This window comes from Rutidosis leptorrhynchoides, chromosome 4 (genome assembly GCF_046630445.1).
Source record: "Rutidosis leptorrhynchoides isolate AG116_Rl617_1_P2 chromosome 4, CSIRO_AGI_Rlap_v1, whole genome shotgun sequence".
Lineage (NCBI taxonomy): Eukaryota > Viridiplantae > Streptophyta > Magnoliopsida > Asterales > Asteraceae > Rutidosis > Rutidosis leptorrhynchoides.
In genome coordinates, this window is record NC_092336.1 from 592,224,169 (window position 1) to 592,239,418 (window position 15,250).

General features: G+C 36.7%; 1 long non-coding RNA gene across 2 annotated transcripts; it reads left to right on the top strand.

Annotated features, from left to right (window-relative positions):
• Positions 1–535: 535 nt before the first annotated feature.
• On the top strand, positions 536–2,048 carry LOC139845610 (uncharacterized). 2 transcript variants are annotated; one of them, XR_011758405.1, is made up of 4 exons: positions 536–842; positions 972–1,127; positions 1,233–1,750; positions 1,979–2,048. It is a non-coding gene; the product is annotated as an uncharacterized lncRNA (long non-coding RNA). The 2 variants fall into 2 exon arrangements; XR_011758404.1 differs by having other exon boundaries at positions 540–842; positions 1,233–2,042.
• Positions 2,049–15,250: the final 13,202 nt, after the last annotated feature.

Genomic DNA, 15,250 nt, shown 5'->3' on the forward strand with positions numbered 1-15,250 from the left:
GGGTAGATGAATAATTGTCTACATCGCATCTTCAACATATCTGACAAACGCGAGATTGAATATTGTTGTTATTATTCTTGTAAAGCTAAAGTAAAAAACCAATAGAAATCACTAATTATTAATTTCATATATATTTGATTTTATGAAAATAATAAATGGGTGGAAAAGTAATAAAAAAGTTAAAATTAGTTTTAAAATGAGTTAAAAAAGGAACAAAATTAATATAAAAATGATCTATTTATATCTATCTATCTATAGTTTCTATTATATATTGCTAAAATGATGATGTCATAAAAAGACTATTTTTCTTCATAAATGAATATCAAAAAAAAAAAAGAAAAAAATCTAAGTCTCTAAGATGATGTCATTAATGTAATTAATTAATAATTAAAAAATTTAACAATAAAAGAACGCAATCTCTTTCCTGTGTTTATATTGTATAACCCTAATTTACAAAATAATAAGCAATGCCTGCGGCTTTCTTCTCCCAAATTTCTCTCCTACTGCTTTCTTCTTCCTGTATCTTACAATTAGGTCTTCAATTTTTTATTTTCAAATTGACAATTCACTGTTAAGTTTAAATTATTGATTTTCATTATGTTCATGCCAATTTCATTGTTTCTGATTTCAATTTCGTTTTTTCTTATTACAAATTAATAGTTGGGATGGAAACAAAATAAAAGCAATGATTTTATAGGAAGAGAACAAAAACCGCTATAAATCTGAAAGAAGTAATTCTATAATTTTGGTTTTTGTTATTTTAGGAAAATATCAATTTTAAGAAGAAGCCTGAAGGGAAATCGATGTTTCAAAGAAGAAGATGATGATCGAAAGCATTTACGGTGTTACTTTAGTTTCAAGTGTTTCTTGGGTTTTATATTTATCATTATAAACTGAGTTTTAATTTGTATTTTGCAATCTAATTCGATTTTTGGGTCTGATATTAATTGGTTCCACGTTTATTTGATCAGTGAGGTTAGAAACAACATAAAAGGAACGATTATAGAGGAAGAGAACAAAAACCACTATTATACGGAGTATACATAAAGCTGAGATTTGTTTTGATTTTATGTGAATGAGATACTAAATGGTTTTAAGCCAACTGCTGAAGTCAATTTAGTCAAAAGGTGTATTCTCTTTAAATCGAGACTTGTTTTTTTTTTTTAACATTGTGTTTGAAGAAAAGTCCAACTGAAAAAGGGCTAACTATTTGAATTTCTTTGAATTGACAGGTTTTCATGTGTTGCTTTGAGCTAATCTTGATCAAAAGAACCATATGCTCTCTTTGATTATGAAAATTGTTTTGTTGACTGATTTTGATATTTTTAATGTTTTAGCGTTTGATGAGCTTCTTGACAATGGTTTGGATGAGTTATGATTGAGTATAAACTCTTTTATGGTTGAATATGGTTTTTATTTTTTAATTATTTATAATTAGCTAATTAACATGAGTTGGTAAATGAAAATATATTTGTGTGTCCTGTAATACTGCATACAGTTTTTAATGAATGATGTAGATGTGATGTATGAACGGGTGTATTTTCAAGTTAGAATACAGACTTTTTTGGAGAAGACGAAGAGTTGTCCAAAAAAGAAGGTTTAAATTCAAGCTCAACAAGAAGTAACCTAAGAAAACGAGATACTTAGGAAACGTGTTAAAACGTTGATCAAAAGGAAAAGAATAATGGAAGTGCAGAAGATTTTAAAAGACGAAGAGTATATACCTTGGGGCAAAGATAAGCAAGAAAAGGTTTGTCCACACCAGTTTATGTTTCTTATCGAATAATCTATTCCTAACGGATTATCATGATAAAAATGACACTCGATGAGATAAGTCAGTTATCGTGAGATGCAGGGAATATGATAATTGACTTTACAATGTTTTTTACATGACTACCAACAAGAAATTATGTGTTGTCATACAGCTAGGGTGCCATCTTATTTTTACTTGAATTCTGAAATTTTATTGCATTTGTAGCAAGAACTACAACATCTTTACTGAGGTCTAACTCATGATAGTTGACGGATGAAGCTTTTGAGATGTGGTGTCATACTCCGTCCCAATCCATCTGGACGAAGTCACCAACATCTGGTCCCATTGTGATGATCGACTCCAAATGATGGCTTTTAAAATGAGCAAATGCACAGCGGAAGATTTCTTTCATACCTGAGAATAAACATGCTTTCAAGTGTCAACCAAAAGGTTGGTGAGTTCATAAGTTTATCGTAAACAATAAAATTCATCATTTTGATAGACCACAAGATTTAAATACTGCATGGTACAAATGGGCCCGAATCCTATACCCACCTGTAATGTACATGCGATATCTTTTAAATACAGTACACCTTTCTCGTGTACGAAATCCATTTTTCATAAATCTTAGTAACCGTACACATATCTCGTGCACAAAAATAACATACACATAACCTGTGTATAAAATCATTCTCTCGATACATAACATTCATATCAATTGGTGGCAATTATCATGTCCACATAATTCAATGGTGGCAATTATCATGTCCACATAATTTAATGGTAGCAATTATCATGTCCACATAATTCAACAATAATCCGCAGAACTTCTGTCTGCATAATAATTCATTCGAGGAATGTTTTGCTTGTGTCTATCTCGTCAAATATTTATAAAAGCATTTCATGTATTCGCAGTTCAAAATATATTTCAAAAGAATTTAATAAAGTAGTTGTAAAAACAACGCATGTATTCTCAGTCCCAAAAATGTAAAGAGTAAAAGGGAATCAAATGAACTCAAGCATTTAAATATTGTTAAACAGTTATTAAAACAGTGCATGTATTCTCAGCCCAAAAATATAAAAGGTAAAAAGGCAAATGAAACTCACCTAATGTATTTTGTAGTAAAAATACATATGATTATATTGAACAATGCAGGGTTGGCCTCGGATTCACGAACCTATATCATTTGTATATATGTTAACACATATAACGGTAATCGAACATCCTTATATATATTAGTGATTTAATTGTTATTTTAATTAGGTGTTTCATTAATAATCTAATTAATCATATTTATTAATATTTATTAAAAGTATTAATATAGTTATGTTATGTGTAGTAAATATGGTTTTATATAACTGATAGTTATTTGATAAAATATTGATAATCATAAATAAAAAAAATGTTGTTTTATTTTACAATGATAATAATGGTTATTATGATAATAATATTGATACAAGTATTAATAATAGTAATAATGATATAAAAATAATAATATTAATGTCAAAATAATAATAATGATAGTAATAATAATAATTTTGATAAAAATGATAATTTTTCTAAAAATGATAAGAATAATAATAAAAAATGATACTTTTAATAGAATTGATAATAATAATAATAATAATAATAATAATTCTAATAATAATAATAAAAATGATAATTTTTGTAAAATTGATAATAATGATAATAATTCTTAATAATAACAATACTTATTTATGATAATCTTATTAATAATAGTAATGGTATTATTGATAATAATACTTTTAATAATTCTTTTAACTTGTATCTTAATTGTAATTTTAATCGTTTTCATATTAATATTCTTGTTTATAATCTTTATATCTATAATGATAATGATAATAATAATAATTCTTAATAATAATAAAATCCTAATAATACTTATTAATGATAATAATGATGATATTCGTATTATTTGTTATACAATATATAATAACAATAATTTTTAATAATTAATAACATTACTAAAAATTTTTTTAGAAAAACATAATATGTTAGTAATAATAATAATATTAATAATAATTATAATTGTATTTATATTTATATTTATACCTAATAAAGGAGATGGGGGTTTCGTTGTCGGCTCAAAGAATTTCGAAGAGGCAGAATCAAAACGCAGAAGAATCTCACAATCCATGGCCTTCAATTCTTCAATTAATCAATCATCAATCATTGAAGTATAATCGGCCATCTATGTATCATCTTCATCATCGTTCGAATATCGATTATCACGAACACAAGTAACCATGAACAACAACCAATTCGACCTTGATTCATCATCATATTTAAATCGTTATCAGGATCATAGGTTTTACAGAATCATCATCATGATCTTCACTATCATTATCATAATCTGATCATCGTTCATCCTTAATAATCATCCTCTTTAATCACATCATCACCGGCACAACCCAGAATCAATAATCAAGTTATGGCGATCGATATTCGATTAAGGGTTTCTGTAAGTAATTCAATTCACTTCTAATTTATTCGAATTCTATGGATCATTTAGCCTGATTGGATTTTTAATTACAATACTTTTGTTAGATTTATGAAATTGATTGTATCTTAGGGAATTAGATTTATTTTGTGATTGCTCGAATGGTAATAGGAAGTAGCAGGGGTGTTTGTTGAGTGAAACAGGGAAAATGGCAAACGACAATAGAGCAATTGAAGCAGGTGATGGCAACGTGGACTTGTGATAGTGGTGATTTCGATTTGTTGAGTGATGATTAAGCAAGCAACAACACAGGAGCAGTTAGTAACAGGTATTGATATTGTTTGATGATGATTTTGGTTATGATTTCTATATAGTAACAACAATGATTGAGAGGTGATGATTTGTTTGATGACTGTCTGATAATCATGGTAATGATAATTTAATAATTATGATGATGATAATGATAAATTTATGATGGTGTTTTGCTTCTAATAGGAAAGGACAGCAGATAGTAGCTGTAACGACCCTGGTTTTTCCAACATTTATTTATTAATAATAATTATTATTAATACGTGTGATTAAACGAATGTATGTAATTACATTTACATGTTGCCATGATTGCCCGTACTTGACTTTTAAGTGCCCGAAACGTCTTTGTGACACACGAAACTTCACGAATAATATTTTTTAGATATTATTTACATTCATGATTTAATTTATTAATCATTTTAATTAACTAAGACTATTAGTTAGTTACTTGGGCTTTAATTGGTTTAACTTGTGATTTATTGAACTTGGGCTTTGATTAATGTTGTGGACTCTTGGTATTGGGCTTCAGAGCCCACCCTACATTTTAAATGGACTTAATTAGCCCATAAGACTTGTAAGTATTACTTGTATATGGTAACTAGTTAGTTAGAATACTTGGAATCTTGTTATCACTCAATCCCCATGCACACACCTCTAATAACCACACTTTTGAAGCTTTACATGCTAGAGACCACCAAACAAATCCCTCCCCTTTGTTCCTTCAGCTGACCGTCGTCCTAGGGGCCCTTAAGGGGTTTTGTTTCAAATTTCAATCACATATTGCTAGTATTTTGCTCTCATTTTCTCACACACACAAAACACTTCAACCTTGCAACTTATTTTCTCTCTTTTCTCTCTAGTTTTGGTAAGTAACTTGAACATTCTTTCTCTCTTTTCTTCTTGCCAAAACCGAACCAATAACACTCTTCATCGTCATCATTCTTTGTTTGTTTAAATCTTTTGTTACTTGTGTTGATTACTAGTAGTTGTTTATTTACTTACTTACTTGTTTTCAAGAATCAAACTACCTAGTTTATTCTTCTTTTATCTTGTTTTTACAAGAACAATTAAGAACATAAACTTACTAGTTTATGTACTACACTTAATGTATCAAAAGATTTAGAGTTCATGTGTTGTAACTCATACTTGAAGTTCATGAAGTAAACTTTAAAGTTTACTTTCTAAAGATCAAACTTTGGTTTGAATCTTTAAAGTATGAACAACCATGAATTATTTACTTGTTTAATTAGTTTTACTTGTACTTAAATTTTATGATCTTGGTTGTTGTTGGTCAAGTACTACAAGTTAGTCTTGATCTCATATCTCTTGGAACTTAAAGTTAACTTAAAAGTTCAAGAACATGTAAATAAGTTTTCTTTAAATATAACTTTGTATACCTATGCTTGATCTAGACTTTTGGGTCTTGGATCTTCAAGATCTAACTAAGAACTATGTTCTACATCTTAAGATCTTGATTAGTTAGTTTACTTTCAAATTTGTAACTTGTTATTAGCTTTAAAGTTCATGTATGTGTTAGATCTAAGACTTTGATGTAACTTTGGTTCATCAAAACACTTGCAACACTTAAGTGAGTTGTGCTTCATGTCTTAGACTTGCACTTGGGTTATGATGGTCAAGTCTTGGTCAATATGATGCAAACACATCAACGAGTTGTACACTTGAAGCTATATGCATCAAGGATGAGAACCGTGATAAGCATCGAGCACCGGAACCCATTATTTTACTGCTTTCTGTCTTATACCTACTGTTTTGCTGATTCTGTAACAGGCCAGTAGACTTGGGATGTTGTGGTTATGATTTCCAAATATCTCTGTTTGAGTAGATAACTTTTCATATAGGACTCGTCTTAATCCGAGTTACGGTTTAGGATTTATGGCCCTCCGATCGTCACTATGTCCTTTTAACGTTGTGCATAAATTTCTGACCTACTCGCACTTAGACCGTCGCCACGGTCAAACGAAGATGAGTTTGCTTCTGTAAATTTTACCACACTTAAAGGACTCATAGATGGATCCATGGCCACTGGTCTCACCTTAATTCAGTAAGGGTAGAGGCCGTGGTGACTGACCGAACTCAGCCCTTGTTTTTAACTACTTTCATAAACGAAACTTACTTTACACCTTTTGTTAAATGATGAATGATGATGACCCTCAAGACCTTATTTACATACTTTTAAACCCATTAAGACGATTTACTGACTTAGTACTATTTGCCTTAGGTTGAGGACCTTCGGCCCGATTACTTGCACACCTTTTCCGAACCGACTTTACGACTACTTTATCATTGTGAGTTATAGCATTCCCTTTTCACTTTAACTTATTTTGGGAACTGAGAATACATGCGGATTTTATGTTTTACATACTAGGCACGAGTACTTAAACTTATATATGTGTGGGTTATACAACGGCATAAACATTCCCTTTAGCTCGGTAACGTTTAATCATTGGTTTTTGAACCATGAACGCGAATCTTAGATATGGATCCATAGGGTTTGACATCCCCACTCGGGCTAGTAGCGCTAGCATTTAACGAGTGTTTAATACTTCGTAGACATACGCACTTGCCAAGTGTACTTTCAGGGGGTATAAATGTTAAGTTAGTTACCAAGTGCCCACGGTTAACATATACTTTATCATACTTCTTTGAAACGCTCTTTGTAGCACTGAAATCTCGTGGCCTACCTTACTTACTGTTATACTTAAACTATAGCTCACCAACCTTTGTGTTGACGTTTTTAAGCATGTTTTTCTCAGGTGCTTGAGGTTAGCTTCCGCTGTGTACTAGTCGTGCTGTAGACACCCGCTGCTTAGAGTTGCTATCGCATGAACTACTTTATTTTGCATTCAAACATTCGTACTTTTGAACTATGACTTGTAACGACCGTTGTGGTCACATACACTTATTATTTGCTTCTGCTTAGTGAATCATGCTTTTGGATTGTAAAACATTCGATGTTGGTTTAGACATCACTTTATTATTGAATGCAAACTCTTTTTAAAAACGCATATAGTACTTAACCTTGTAATGATCCTGTTGTTGATGATTCGTACACGATGGTTTTGTACGGGGCATCACATTTGGTATCAGAGTATTGGTTGTAGGGAATTAGGTTGCATTAGTGAGTCTAAGACCGACCCGAGTAGGATTCACTAATAGGACTAATCTACAACTTGCTAGTTTACGTGTTTCCGCTGAAGTTACTGCATGCTGCTGCTTACTGTTACTACTATATGCTGTATGCTACTACATGATTTCACTACTACATGCTATTACTTGCTTTCGATTGCATGCTACCTTCGTACGATTTGCTGTTATTGCCATGCTACTTATTGTTATACATGATTTAAACTGTTGGCCTAATACGTGCTTGCTTTATGACTTACTGACATGGAAAATTTATTTTTCCTTGTTCAGATGTCGGATGTACCACCTGCTAGCGTTTTGGGCAGTTTAGACTCTTCAGCTACTCCACCTACCACTGTTGCCGATCCACCGATCCCGATACGCACGAGTGACCCCGGCGCTTCATCTTCCGGGACTAGCAGCCAGCTGCCTGCACCTGTGGCTACTTCTGATGGACACGTGAGCCCTACGGAGATTCCAGCTCCGTCTGCTCCCGGACCCTCGGATTCACAGCCCCGCATAGGTGGAGTTGTGATCCCCGCGGAGTTCGAGGAAGGGCCATTCCGCAACCATATGCGCATGCCGTGTTGACGCACTCCAGATGGACGTTTAGTGCCGATTCTGCCAGGCATACACAGAGAGATGTTGGCCGCCTTCGGACTGCCAGTTCAGCCACCCGTGCCACCACCACATGATTCAGATGACTCATCATCCGCTGATTCTTCATCAGATGATTCTTCATCAGACTCCAGTGACGACGAAGACCCGGCTGACGTACCTATACAGGCACCCTCCACCCCGCCGAAGAAGCGGTACCGTCCTGACGGCAACGTCATTCCAGGGGTGAATGGGGGTCGTGCTTTCACTGACGCTTTTGGTCGGCGTCGGAGGGTTACTGCCCGTAAGCGGCTTGTGTCGTACCCTGCCGACCCACTCATACGTAAGGCACCTCGTTACGTGCTGACTATTTCTGGAGCCGGGACATCTGCACCCCGTTTCGTGCGGTCTGCACCACCCGCTCCACCAGCACCACCCACTCCACCAGCACCATCCGCTCCACCGGCCCTACCTGCACCACCAGCACCGCTTGCCCCACCAACTCCCACTGTCGAGGAATTGACAAGGGAGGTGGGAATCCTCCGAGCTCGGGTTACTGAGCTCGAGGAGCAGTTGGCTCAGGTTTTAGACATCCTTCACCCACCTTCACCGTAGGACTTTTGTATTTAGATTTCGTTATGTAATCTAGTTGTAGTTTATTGTATTACTCATGTATTGTACGGACTTATTCGGATGTATGAAACTTATTATTATTATTAATGGAACTTTGCATTATTTAATCTTTGCATGATGTTCTATTTACATTACTGTATGATGATTCTGTGGTATTTGTACCTAGATGCGTTATTTAATAACATGTGATGTTTGATTTCATGTTGGTTACTATATACTGTATTATTACTACTTGCATACTGGATTTTGACTTGAGTCAAAATTTTTGTTTAGAACATCATGGCTAACGGTCGATCCACACCTACTGCTGCTCAAATTGAAGAGATGATCTAAGAACGTGTAGCCGCAGCCCTAGCAGAAAGAAACCTCCAAGCTCCACCGCCACCACCACCGGTTATCCCACCCGTTCGAAATGGGTGTACTTACAAGGAATTCCAGAGCTGTAAACCACACAACTTCAGTGGAACCGAGGGACCGGTTGGTCTCACCAGATGGTTCGAGAAACTTGAATCAGTATTCCGAGTTAGCAACTGTTCGGAGAACAATAAGACTAAATTTGCTTCTTGCACGCTATCTGACGGCGCGCTAACGTGGTGGAACACGTTAGCTCAAGCGAAAGACATTGATGAGGCGTATGCTACGCCATGGGAGGAATTCAAAGTGGCAATGATTGATGAGTATTGTCCGAGAACCGAAATCCAGAAGATGGAAATCGAATTTATACAGTTAAAGGCCGTTGGGAACGACCTTGATGGTTACAACAGGAGGTTTCTTGAGTTAGCTCTTATGTGTCCGACAATGGTCACCCCAGAATTCAAGCGAATGAAAAGGTACTTCTGGGGACTCCCTAAGTCTATCAAAGGAAACGTCACATCGTCCAAACCACCGAATGTTCCCGAAGCAATGCGCATGGCGCATACTTTAATGAATCAGATAACCATTGATGAACCGGAGAAAACTAAATCTGAAGCAGGTACTAGTGAGAAGCAAAAGTGGGATAATAACAACAACAACAACAACAACAACCACAACAACCACCACCACAACAACAGGGGGAGAACCTATGACCAGACCCCCGCCAAGAGGCACAACAACGGTGGAAACCCCAACCCCAACAACCACACCAACTCCAACCCAAACTACAAAGGAACCCTACCTCAATGCAAGAGGTGTTACAAACACCACACTGGGTATTGCAATGTTGTCTGCGAGAAGTGCCAATGGTCTGGGCATGTTGGAAAAGACTGCAAGGTCACCACTTTGAATGGGAAGCCAAACACCAACGGGCAGAAGAAGTGTTATGAATGCGGGCAGACGGGCCATTTCAGAAATGCGTGTCCAAATAAGCGAAAAGACGGCGGACCACCGCGTGCTAGAGCTTTCAATGTTAATGCAAGGGACGCACGCGAAAACTCCGACTTGGTGATAGGTATATTCAAAATCAACAATCTTTTAGCTTCTGTCTTGTTTGATACTGGTGCGGATAGAAGTTATGTATGTAGACATTTTTGCGATAAGATTAATTGGTCATTAGTCCCGTTAAAAGAGAGTATGCTTGTCGAAGTCGACAATGGAAAACTTGAAAAGGTTGACCATATTAGTCGTGGAGCTATTATCAACATAGCTGGTGCAGATTTCAAAATTGACTTGATACCTATCAAACTGGGAAGTTTTGACGTGATCGCTGGTATGGATTGGTTGAATAAGATAAAGGCTGATATTATCTGCAGAGATAAAGCTCTTCGCATACCACAAGGATACGGTGAGCCACTAATCATCTATGGAGAGAGATGTACCTCGAAGTTGAACCTCATTAGTTGCGTGAAAGCGCAAAAGATTATGAAGAATGGACGTTTTGCTGTCCTAGCACATGTGAAAGCGGTAGAAACTGAGGTGAAGAGCGTGAATGACGTTCGAATTGTGAACGAATTTTCCGATGTCTTTCCAGAGGAATTGCCTGGATTGCCGCCGCAGAGAGCAGTAGAGTTTCAAATTGATTTAGTGCCAGGAGCTGCACCTGTAGCTCGCGCACCTTATAGACTCGCACCTTCCGAGATGCAAGAATTACAGAGTCAACTACAAGAGCTGTTAGATCGAGGGTTTATCCAACCAAGTTTCTCGCCTTGGGGCGCACCTGTTCTGTTTGTGAAAAAGAAGGATGGATCCTTCCGTATGTGTATCGACTACCGTGAACTCAACAAATTGACTATCAAGAATCGGTATCCTCTTCCACGAATTGACGATCTTTTTGATCAACTACAAGGACCGAGCGTTTACTCAAAGATCGATTTGCGATCCGGATATCACCAGCTGAGGGTGAAGGAAAGTGACGTGATGAAAACTGCGTTCAGAACTCGTTATGGTCATTATGAGTTTCTCGTGATGCCATTCGGTTTGACAAATGCACCTTCCGTATTCATGGACCTCATGAATCGTGTCTGCAAGCTGTACTTGGATAAGTTTGTTATCGTCTTCATAGATGATATCCTCGTCTACTCTAAGAGCGAAGAAGAGCATGAGCAACACCTCCGACTAGTACTTGAACTCTTGAGACAAGAGCAACTTTACGCCAAATTCTCCAAGTGTGAATTTTAGTTGAAGGAAGTACAATTTCCGGGTCATGTTGTGAGCGACCAAGGTATCAAAGTTGATCCCGCCAAGATTGAAGCTATCAGCAAGTGGGAGACCCCCACTACTCCGACTCATATTCGCCAATTCCTAGGTCTCGCCGGGTATTACCGAAGGTTTATCGAAGGATTCTCTCTGATTGCGCGTCCTTTAACCGCGCTGACTCATAAGGGCAAGAAGTTCATTTGGGAACCCGTATACGAATCAGCATTTCAAACTTTGAAGAAGAAGTTAACCACCGCACCTATCCTATCACTTCCCGAAGGCAGTGACGATTTCGTTGTTTATTGCGATGCTTCGAAAAGTGGTTTTGGTTGTGTACTGATTCAACGATCAAAAGTTATTGCCTATGCCTCCCGCCAATTGAAGATTCACGAGCGGAACTACACTACTCACGATCTTGAACTTGGAGCCGTTGTCTTTGCACTCAAATTGTGGAGACACTATTTGTATGGAACTAAGAGCACTATCTTCACCGATCACAAGAGTCTCCAGCACATCTTTGATCAGAAGCAACTGAATATGAGACAGCGTCGATGGATTGAGACGCTCAACGACTACGATTGTGAACTCCGTTATCACCCTGGCAAGGCCAATGTTGTAGCGGACGCTTTAAGCCGAAAGGAGAGGACGACACCTCTTCGTGTTAGGGCTCTGAACATCACCATCCATTCGAACCTCAACAGCCAGATCAGAGTAGCCCAAGATGAGGCTCTCAAGGAGGAGAATATATCTCATGAACATTTGAACATACTTGTCTCTCGATTCGAGGTTAGGAAGTCTGGACTCCGATGTTATGCCGGAAGGATTTGGGTACCTTGTTATGGAGATCTAAGAAACCTGATACTTGATGAAGCACACAAATCGAAATATTTGATTCACCCTGGAGCGGGCAAAATGTACCACGACCTTAAAGAACAGTATTGGTGGCCGAATCTTAAGAAGGACGTTGCGACCTATGTCGGAAAATGTTTGACCTGCTCGAAGGTTAAAGCCGAGCATCAGAGACCTTCTGGCTTACTTCAATAGCCAGAAATCCCACAATGGAAGTGGGAACGGATAACAATGGATTTCATCACCAAGCTACCAAAGACGGTGGGCGGATACGATACTATTTGGGTTATTGTTGACCGCCTTACCAAATCTGCACACTTCCTAGCGATGAAGGAAACTGATACAATGGAGAGACTTGCTCAATTATACATCATAGAGGTTGTATCTCGTCATGGTGTACCTTTATCGATCATCTCCGATCGCGATCCCCGTTTTGCCTCTAGATTTTGGCGTTCTTTGCAAGAAGCCATGGGAATTCGTCTTGACATGAGTACTGCTTATCATCCTCAGACTGACGGGCAAAGTGAATGAACGATTCAGACGTTGGAAGACATGTTGCGTGCATGCGTCATTGATTTTGGAAAGGCCTGGGGAAGGCATTTGCCACTAGCCGAATTCTCGTACAACAACAGTTATCACTCGAGCATTAATGCCGCGCCTTTTGAAGCATTGTATGGCCGTAAGTGTCGATCTCCTATTTGTTGGGCCGAAGTAGGCGAAAAGCAAATCACTGGACCCGAGGTAGTCCATGAAACAACGGAGAAGATTGCTCAGATTCAAGCTAGACTTAAGACTGCCCGCGATCGTCAAAAGAGTTATGCTGATCTTAAACGTAAAGACTTTGAATTCAACGTTACTGATCGTGTAATGTTAAAGGTTGCACCTTGGAAAGGTGTGATCCGTTTCGGAAAACGTGGAAAGTTGAACCCACGATACATTGGTCCTTTTAAAATCTTGGAACGTGTTGGACCCGTTACTTACTATTTGGATCTACCAGCACAATTGAGCTCAGTTCATCCTACCTTCCATGTGTCGAACTTGAAGAAGTGTCTTGCTGCACCTGAACTTATCATACCACTTGAGGAACTCACGATTGACGACAAACTTCACTTTGTGGAAGAACCAGTTGAGATTATGGATCGTGAGATCAAAACTTTGAAACGCAACAAGATTCCGATCGTCCGAGTGCGATGGAATGCCAAACGAGGACCTGAGTTTACTTGGGAGCGAGAGGATCAAATGATGCGGAAGTATCCTCACCTTTTCCCGACTCCTCCATCTACCTCAGCTTAAATTTCGGGACGAAATTTTCTTTAACAGGTGGGTAATGTAACGACCCTGGTTTTTCCAACGTTTATTTATTAATAATTATTATTATTAATACGTGTGATTAAACGAATGTATGTAATTACATTTACATGTTACCATGATTGCCCGTACTTGACTTTTAAGTGCCCGAAACGTCTTTGTGACACACGAAACTTCACGAATAATATTTTTTAGATATTATTTACATTCATGATTTAATTTATTAATCATTTTAATTAACTAAGACTATTAGTTAGTTACTTGGGCTTTAATTGGTTTAACTTGTGATTTATTGAACTTGGGCTTTGATTAATGTTGTGGACTCTTGGTATTGGGCTTCCAAGCCCACCCTACATTTTAAATGGACTTAATTAGCCCATAAGACTTGTAAGTATTACTTGTATATGGTAACTAGTTAGTTAGAATACTTGGAATCTTGTTGTCACTCAATCCCCATGCACACACCTCTAATAACCACACTTTTGAAGCTTTACATGCTAGAGACCACCAAACAAATCCCTCCCCTTTGTTCCTTCAGCTGACCGTCGGCCTAGGGGCTGTTAAGGGTTGGTTTTGTTTCAAATTTCAATCACATATTGCTAGTATTTTGCTCTCATTTTCTCACACACACAAAACACTTCAACCTTGCAACTTATTTTCTCTTTTTTCTCTCTAGTTTTGGTAAGTAACTTGAACATTTTTTCTCTCTTTTCTTCTTGCCAAAACCGAACCAATAACACTCTTCATCATCATCATTCTTTGTTTGTTTAAATCTTTTGTTACTTGTGCTGATTACTAGTAGTTGTTTATTTACTTACTTACTTGTTTTCAAGAATCAAACTACCTAGTTTATTCTTCTTTTATCTTGTTTTAACAAGAACACTTAAGAACATAAACTTACTAGTTTATGTACTACACTTAATGTATCAAAAGATTTAGAGTTCATGTGTTGTAACTCATACTTGAAGTTCATGAAGTAAACTTTAAAGTTTACTTTCTAAAGATCAAGCTTTGGTTTGAATGTTTAAAGTATGAACAACCATGAATAATTTACTTGTTTAATTAGTTTTACTTGCACTTAAATTTTATGATCTTGGTTGTTGTTGGTCAAGTACTACAAGTTAGTCTTGATCTCATATCTCTTGGAACTTAAAGTTAACTTAAAAGTTCAAGAACATGTAAATAAGTTTTCTTTAAATATAACTTTGTATACTTATGCTTGATCTAGACTTTTGGGTCATGGATCTTCAAGATCTAACTAAGAACTATGTTCTACATCTTAAGATCTTGATTAGTTAGTTTACTTTCAAATTTGTAACTTGTTATTAGCTTTAAAGTTCATGTATGTGTTAGATCTAAGACTTTGATGTAACTTTGGTTCATCAAAACACTTGCAACACTTAAGTGAGTTGTGCTTCATGTCTTAGACTTGCACTTGGGTTATAATTGTCAAGTCTTGGTCAATATGATGCAAACACATCAACGAGTTGTACACTTGAAGCTATATGCATCAAGGATGAGAACCGTGATAAGCATCGAGCACCGGAACCCATTATTTTACGGCTTTCTGTCTTATACCTAC